Source organism: Ursus americanus, chromosome 1, assembly GCF_024610735.1.
Source record: "Ursus americanus isolate L20-20 chromosome 1, mUrsAme1.1.p, whole genome shotgun sequence".
NCBI lineage: Eukaryota > Metazoa > Chordata > Mammalia > Carnivora > Ursidae > Ursus > Ursus americanus.
In genome coordinates this window covers 31,516,033-31,523,863 of record NC_142127.1, presented here as the reverse complement: position 1 = coordinate 31,523,863, position 7,831 = coordinate 31,516,033, and positions in this window count along the sequence as shown.

Sequence of the window (7,831 nt, the reverse complement as noted above, 5' to 3'; positions counted from 1 at the left end):
TTTTTTTTGCCAGAATTGGTATATTTTTTAAAGTAATGTTGGTTAAATTAATATGGTGTTCTGGTTTCCTGGAAATGTGGCCTCTCTCTGACCCGGCTTAAAGGGATAATCTTCAAAGCTTCTTTCCCGTTCTCTTAGTTTGTAAAATATTAAGCATCAGTCTTTAAGTTTACATATTGTTTTAAAATCCAGCTTTGCGGCTATTGCTTTGTCCCTCAATATTAGAGGAATCATTCTATCCTCCTCGAGTGAGTGATAGCAGCTGGTTGACAGGAGAGGCCTTGCTGCAGACTGCACCCTAAAAGGGAGGGGAAACACCATATCTAATTAAAGCAGCAGGGAAGGTTTTTAGCAAGGCAAATTGTAATCCTTTATTTGGAAACTGGCCAGGGCATTAGGGTTAACAGCCTGGCTTGTGAAAAATAATAATAAAAAATATATACCCATCACGGTTTCACGGATCACAGTGTCTGGGATGTCCAGGTTTACATCTCATTTAAAAAGCTTTCTTACACTGAATATCCCAAACACCTGCCAAACAATATGGCAACAGTTTGGCAGCTATGGAAAGACAGTGTTTGTTTCAAAACTAGTCATGTACCTTATTTGTTCTAGATTTTTTAACAAGAATTCTAACTATAATCTCGGGGGGAAGTCAATTGCACTTTCAAAGTAACACAGCATAAAACAATTAAAAACAAGTTTCCTTTAAATGGACCTTTTCTTACTGGGTCAGAAGTCGCAGGAATCAGTTAGAGCTTCACCAGCTCCTAGTTGCGTGACACCCAGTGAGCCACTTAACCCGTCTCAGGCTCTGTTTCTCTGTTTGTGAAACGAAGGTAGTAATATTCATCTACTATCTTTTTTGAGTAATAGTGGAGATCAGATCCAGAGCCATCAAGCTTGCGAACTCATATGACAAACTGAAAGCAATTTTTTAATGCAAACCTAATGTTATTAGGTTATTGGTTTACACAGTTGCCATTTGTATGGTAACGTTGGCAAGCATTGGTTGGAAGGGCTTACCCATGAATTTCTCAAGAACAGGTTTAATCAATCAACCAAAACCTTCAGTTTTGTTCAGTCCATCTGAAAATACTCTGGACATAGCCTCTAGGTGATTTATTAGTTACATATTGAATCTATTTCAAAGGGGGAGTCATATGGGACCATTGGGAACTCAACAGGTTGAGGCAACTGTTTATGGGACAGACCACATAGAATCATAGGTGAAAATTTGGGGAGAGAAAGTCAAAATCATGTACTTAGGAAAAGTGCTTTGAGCTTCAACCGAGGGTTGAGTAAGCAAGTTCAAACTGGAGCCTCCAAAATTCAGGCAACATTACAAGAATGAAATGTTGGACTCTTATTTCCATGTTTAAAAATGCCTAATATGCTATCATTTCAAGCTGTGTCATAGTTGGCATCAGCCCCATCCCAGAATTACTGTCTTGTTTCTAGGGAGGTACATGCTAGCTACAAGACACTTCTTGAAATAAGAAAGATTCTGAGCTTAGTGGTAAAAACACTGTTTATATCTATACTTATACTCTTTCTGACTACATTAAAACAATAAATACAAATACCTACCAAATGTAAAAAATATTTACTTGCTGTTCCGAGTCTTTATATTTTAGAATTCTTTAGATATTGATTTTGAGTTTTAGACATTTTAATTCAAACTTTATAACTGCAAAGATTTTGATCCAAATGCCTATTTGTTATTTAGAAATAACCATCTACGCAATAGTTAGGATAGAAACAATGCTGGATCTAGTCTGGTGGTATTGTTGTCATTGTTAAATTAATGTGTCGTGTTTGGAGAGAAGTTAAAAAACAAAACAAAACAAAACCCAGAAACTCAAGAGTACCATGTTGGCCAGTTGAATCTAGGTGGTTTCTCAAGAGGAGGTGCTTTTCTTTAATGATTAGGTGGTGACCTCTGGCCCCAGGAATCCTTTTCATTCAACCAGAGTCAGAGTCCAGATGTGGGAGCATGGCATGGACATGGGCCAAGGGCACCTGCCAAATACAGTACAGAGTTTTCATGTCTTTCCCCTCACTCCCACTCCCTGGTCTCCAACTAAAGTCTACAACATTGCTTTTCTGGTTCTGGATTGTCCTTCACAAGTACACCTGGAAAACTCTGATCTTCTTTAGGGTCAGTGTCATCGTTTGACTGTTTCCAGCAAACTCTAGGGCGGAAGGCTCATCTGGTATCAGTGTCATTCATGTGCAAAGTAGAAACTGAACTGAACACATTATCTTTGAGCTGAAATTGGTCTCTCCAACAGTACCAGCCTCTTTACGGGGTGGCATGCACTTGAAGGTTGGTTATTAGTTCCAAATGCTGCAGAAGCATCTGCTCTCGACTAGCTAGAAATCATGTTTAATAACAAGAAAATCTACTCCAGCCAAATCCCTGTTGGGAGGGCTCTCGCACGAACAAAAGGCCCCCACGTCCCCTGATTTCCATAACAGATGTGGTATCTGATGCGTGACAGCTCAGCGCAGCCCCGCGCCATTATTCTCCTACATATCCATCTGCAAGAAACTGCTTTCATTTTATTAATTGCTCTGGTGGGCTACACGTTATTTTTTGTTGCCCAGAGAGTATTCTGTTTGTGCTTCATGCTACACTGGTCACAATAATAGTTATTTTTCTTAATGTTAAAGGTTATTAGCTTTCTTCCTTTACTTTGCTATGCATCTTCCATACCCAATAAACTATTAATGCCTCCCTGGGGGGTTGACAGTTTCACTTAAGTTGGTGTGGTCTGGTCCTCCCATCCCTGGTGTTGCTTCTTTGTCCTCTCATTGAACATTTTCGGGACAAGCCAGTTATGGGGGAAAGTCATTAGCAGGATCCTAAAGGCAGAATGCAGTTCCTGACAACTTTAAAAAAACCCAGAACCTTAATTTTGACATTTTTGTAAATCAGCCACTTTAAAATCACCTTACACACATGCAACCGCACATAACAGTATTTGCTACTTCAGAAAGTCAAATGCTCTTCATTTATAATGAGTCCTGAGTCAATTTTCTTCTTTTGCTACAGCTTTAGGTAAATAGTGAGGTCTGCTGCCTGATGCCGGCCACCGGCCGGCTATACCCCAGGCTGGTCATCAGCCCACATCACTTGGCCACAGGCCGCATCGGAGAAGCTGCTGCACTGATGGAGTGCAGGGAAGGAGGGGGAAACTGATCAAGTGCTTAGAGAGGAAAAGAATAAAGAAAAGATAGACTAAAAAGAAGAGAAGTCGTCAGTATGAAATTGTAATAATGTATAATCTCCACATTTTCCTTTTTTGGTAGAAAGTTGGTTGGTTGATTTTTTTTTTAAATAAAGTTTTAATTTTTTTAAATGAAGCTTAGAATTTAAAACATCATAACTTGAAAGAAATATTGAAGTTGGCACTGAGTCCAAAACAGCACGAGGGCAGCTTCAGCTCACAGGGTTAAAAAATGTATAGCTACAACTACAGCTGACCGAGGGCAAAGCCACCCCAACAAGCATATATGAAATTGCCCAGGTCAAGCACATTTACATCTAATTTGCATGTTTGTGTTAGCTGGTCCTGTAGAACTTGGACGAGGAACAGCAAGAGAACTCAACTGTGTCTATTACCAGAATCTCCTGAATGGACTATCAAAACATCAGAGCAAAACTGAAATATCCCAAATAGTATTTTATAGCATAAGTGAAAGACATAGAGAGAGAAAAAATGTATGTTTATATTAATCCATTTCTTTTATGGTTTTAAATGTTCTTGCCCACTGACTCTAAAAAATAAAAAGGAAAAAATCAATCAAAACAAAGAGAGCAGCAAAAGCCGTAACATATTTACTTATAAGTACCATGTCACTGGAAATTTTTCAAGATCTTTATTTTCTTTCTGGACCTGATACATGTTATAAACCCACATATAAACCCATAGATGAATCTTTTTTTAAAAAAGGAATAATAATAATAATCCTTCTATCCCCCGTGTTACAGGCAAATGCTTTTATATTAGACATTTATGCATAGGGTTATGTTTTGAAGAACCTGGCTTGAAACAAGTCTGCACAACTGAAATCAGTGGAATGTGAAAGCATGCTAAAACTACATATGCTACACTTCACTTCTTGTTGGGGACCTTTCCGAGGGTGGCCCCGAACAAGCTAATACCAAGAGAGAACATATATATTATATTTTGTCAAATATTATTTCATAAAAACAAGCACAATAAATTCATCCTTTACAATAGGCTTTCTTACGTATCGTATTGGATAACCTCAAGAGGAGGAAAGAAATGATTTATAGCTGGTAAGGAGAAGATTGTCAGTGCTCCGCATTCCATCCCTGAGTTCACCCCTGTACATTTCTCAACTCAGCTTCTTAATGAGGAGGGCAATTTATCCCTCAGCCCTGGTCACTATAGCTGGAGTCGCAGCTGGCAACCAGGAGTACTAATCAAAATAGCCCTTTGTGGGATTTTGCGTCTTAAAGTCTATGATGGTTGCATGGGCCTCTATTACTTTCCTTCCCAGTCAGACTTTACCTGCCCCACACAATAGGGCTAATCCTCTGTGAGCATTCTAGTCTGGAAACAAACATTAGAGAGACTCTCACTCATTCCCTATATTTCACAGATAAGGAAAAAGAGTGTCAGAGCATTCATTATGTAAATTGCTTAAGGACATTGTAAGTCTAGATTGTGTTTCTGGGTTAGAAAAAAAGCTTATGATACTCTAATTGGCGGGATAATAAATACGCCACCATATATGTGTAAGCTTTCTAAAAGCATTCAAACACACTCACGTGTAGTCTGTTTAATATTCTTATCACTGCAAACTTTCGAAGAGGCTTGGTAGGCATCATTATCTCAATTGGCCATGACAAAGATAGAGGAAATGTTCTGGGACAGTTAGCAGAAATTCAGGCAAAAGGCAAGGGTGAGAAAGAGGTGGAGAGAAGTCTACTTAAATGTACTCTGGAAAGAATTTACTTGTTCCTCCCTATGTGCCGGACTCCAGGGCTCTAAAGATGAAAGACATAGTTCACATTCTTCGGGAGCTGGTGGTCTAACAGGGCAGTGGGGTGTGAAAGGCAATGCTCAGAGCACAGCTATAGAGGCAGCTTTGGGAGCAGAGGGAATGGAAATATTGCCTGCAAAGAACATAGCAAGTTGGAGAGAGCAGGGTGATTTCTTGCTGGGCGCTGAAGGGTGAGTTGGAGTCTGGGTTCGCCAGCTAGGGAGGGATAAGTGCATTCATCCTCAGGGGCATCACATGCAGAAGTACACACTGGGGCTCGGGAAGTGAGCTCACGAAGGGTTTTATGGCGGTGTTTCTGACAACGCCTTTCTGCTTTCTGCTCCGCTCTTTAGTGTTATTTTTCATCCTGGACGTGGTGAGTTACTAAGAAATGCTTGGTAACATGGACGTTAGAGGAAGTGTGGTGAGAACACAGCAGTGAACAGTGTCGGTTAGAGGAAATAGAAAAGCTGAAACAGTGCAATAATATAAAGAATGGGGTCATTCGCACCAAGCCCTTGCCGGCAGCAATGGCGCAGGTGCCCAATGAGGATGGGTGACCTGCAATCCCAGGAACGTTCCTTAAGCTTGGGTTAGTTTATGCCACACTCCCAGACTTATCTTTTTTTTTTTTTCCTGCCCCTCTAACACAAGGAGTGTCTAAACGTGTGGCTAATGTTGATCTATGTCTTGTTCCAAAAAGACTTGAATACCAAGTAGCTGGCTTTGGGGCCAGTAGCGGCGCTTTGCTCCAGGAGGGAAAAGAGGTGAATAAAGAGCGAATCAGCAGCCTGCTGAATAGGCTGAAGAAAGAGAATGAGTTTGCAATATTCAGATGCACAGGGAAAACATTTCCCCCTCACTTTCCAAAGGGATCGGAGCTCCTCCTTACCCACACGCGCTTTAGCCTCGCCACTGGAAAATCCTGGCGTGGTATTGCTCTGCCACCTTTCAAAGGCAGTGTAAGACTAGTTCCTTTCTGTCAGGTTCCCCCAAACTCACAAAGATCTTTGGAATGAAAGTGAAAAGTGCATCTCATTAAGTGGGTATAAGGCAATTCACACAGAGTCAGAGGAAGGAAACTGGGACAGGCACCACATAAATTAATATTATGAAAGGAGGAAATTTCCCTGTTCCACTGTTAAATTAACAGCATTCTGGATTTGCATTAGAAAATCCAGCGTTGAAACCTTTTAAGTTTTAGCAGCACTGTTTCTTCTCTACACCATTGTCTTTCTACTAGAAAAGGAGGCGAGAAAAACCTGAGGAGGCCATTTTGGGGGTGCCTAGAGGTGGGGTGAGCTTGAAAAGGAAACGTAAAAGGGCTTAAGTCCATTCATTTCACCCTTTCAGTTTGCTCTAAATGGAAGCACAGCATTAATGCCAGTGCCCAGGCCGGGGGAGCTGGCAGAGGGACTCCGCACTGCGAGGCAGCTGAAGCCTTTCATGGTGACAGCTTTTCTCCCAGTGTGTCCCGGTAGGAGTTTGAGTTGACAGACAACAAAGGATGGGGAGGGGAGGGATTCAACAAGCAAGCCAAACAAGCACTACCCTTCTCTCCATAACGGCGCCTTGGCTAGCGGACAGAGAGAACAAGTCTACCCTGGGAAAGTGTCCCGGCCCCCCTGACTCGGGTTATCTTTAGGATCACAGGAACTCAGGGGTGAGACCCTCGGCATTATCCCCCCGTGGGTCAGCCATTTGGGGGGCTTGGGAAAGGGAGAAACTCCCTGCCCATGGGTCTAGTGGCGGGGAAAAAGTCTTTGTAGGAGCTTGTTAAAGCACCACAAGGATGAAAACTTGTTTCTTAAAACTGTGAGCGGAGGCTATGAAAACTCTTTCCCGCCGCCCACACAGTGCCTGGGCACCCAGTGGGTGCTCCAACGAGTCATGCTGAAATCAAATGAGAGAAAGAATAACAGGTGCTAGTATTTGATTATTACCCGATGCCCGAGACCCACCGATCTCATACCTCAACCTGTATGGAGCCCTTGTGTGATTTATTTGGAATCCTCCCTCTTCTGGAAAGAGCTGAGTATTTAGTATTTTGCAAGTAAAGGGAATGGAAACTCATTTTTATTTGTGCTTTTTCTGTTATATGTCTGGAAATATCTGATGATAGTTTGAGTATCAGGCCATTAGGGGTATCAACCACAAAATCTTACCATAGATTTTTTTACATTATTTTTGATAAGCACATCTCTGAGTGGGTGGATTCATTAAGCAGAGCCTGTGAAAGTGGTCAGGAAGCGATTCTGACAAAGCCAACAAATGTATTTCTTCTTTGCTTTGCCTCCTGTCAGCATGTGTTTATATGTTATGACAGAGAAAGGACCGGAGCAATTCTGCATTGAATGTTATTACAGCAACGCTACCAAATAGAAACACGACTCCGGGTATAGCTAGCGAATAGGTCTGCAGAGAAATGGAAAGGCTCAGTTTATAGACAAATTAACAAACCAGTTGATCTGTCTGGACAGAAAGGGACGGTGTGAAACCTGAGTGGTGGAGATAAGGTCCCCCAAACGGAGGGCTCACATATGCTAGTGTCCCAACCAACTTGATAAGTATTCCAGACTGTTCTTTTGTGAAATCCCTCCATGGGAGGAATAAATGATGTATGAAATAAAGATGCCCCGGCTCCACAGGGAACAGGGAGAGGACGCTTCAAGCTATAATGTGTGGTTTCTGATGGGTTTTGGCTGTGACCCCCGGGCACAATTTCTATTCAGCTGCGTGGAGCCAAGCAGCCTCCCGCAACTCTGAACACCAGAATCCACACACCCTCTTCTTCCCCTGCCAGAGAAATACT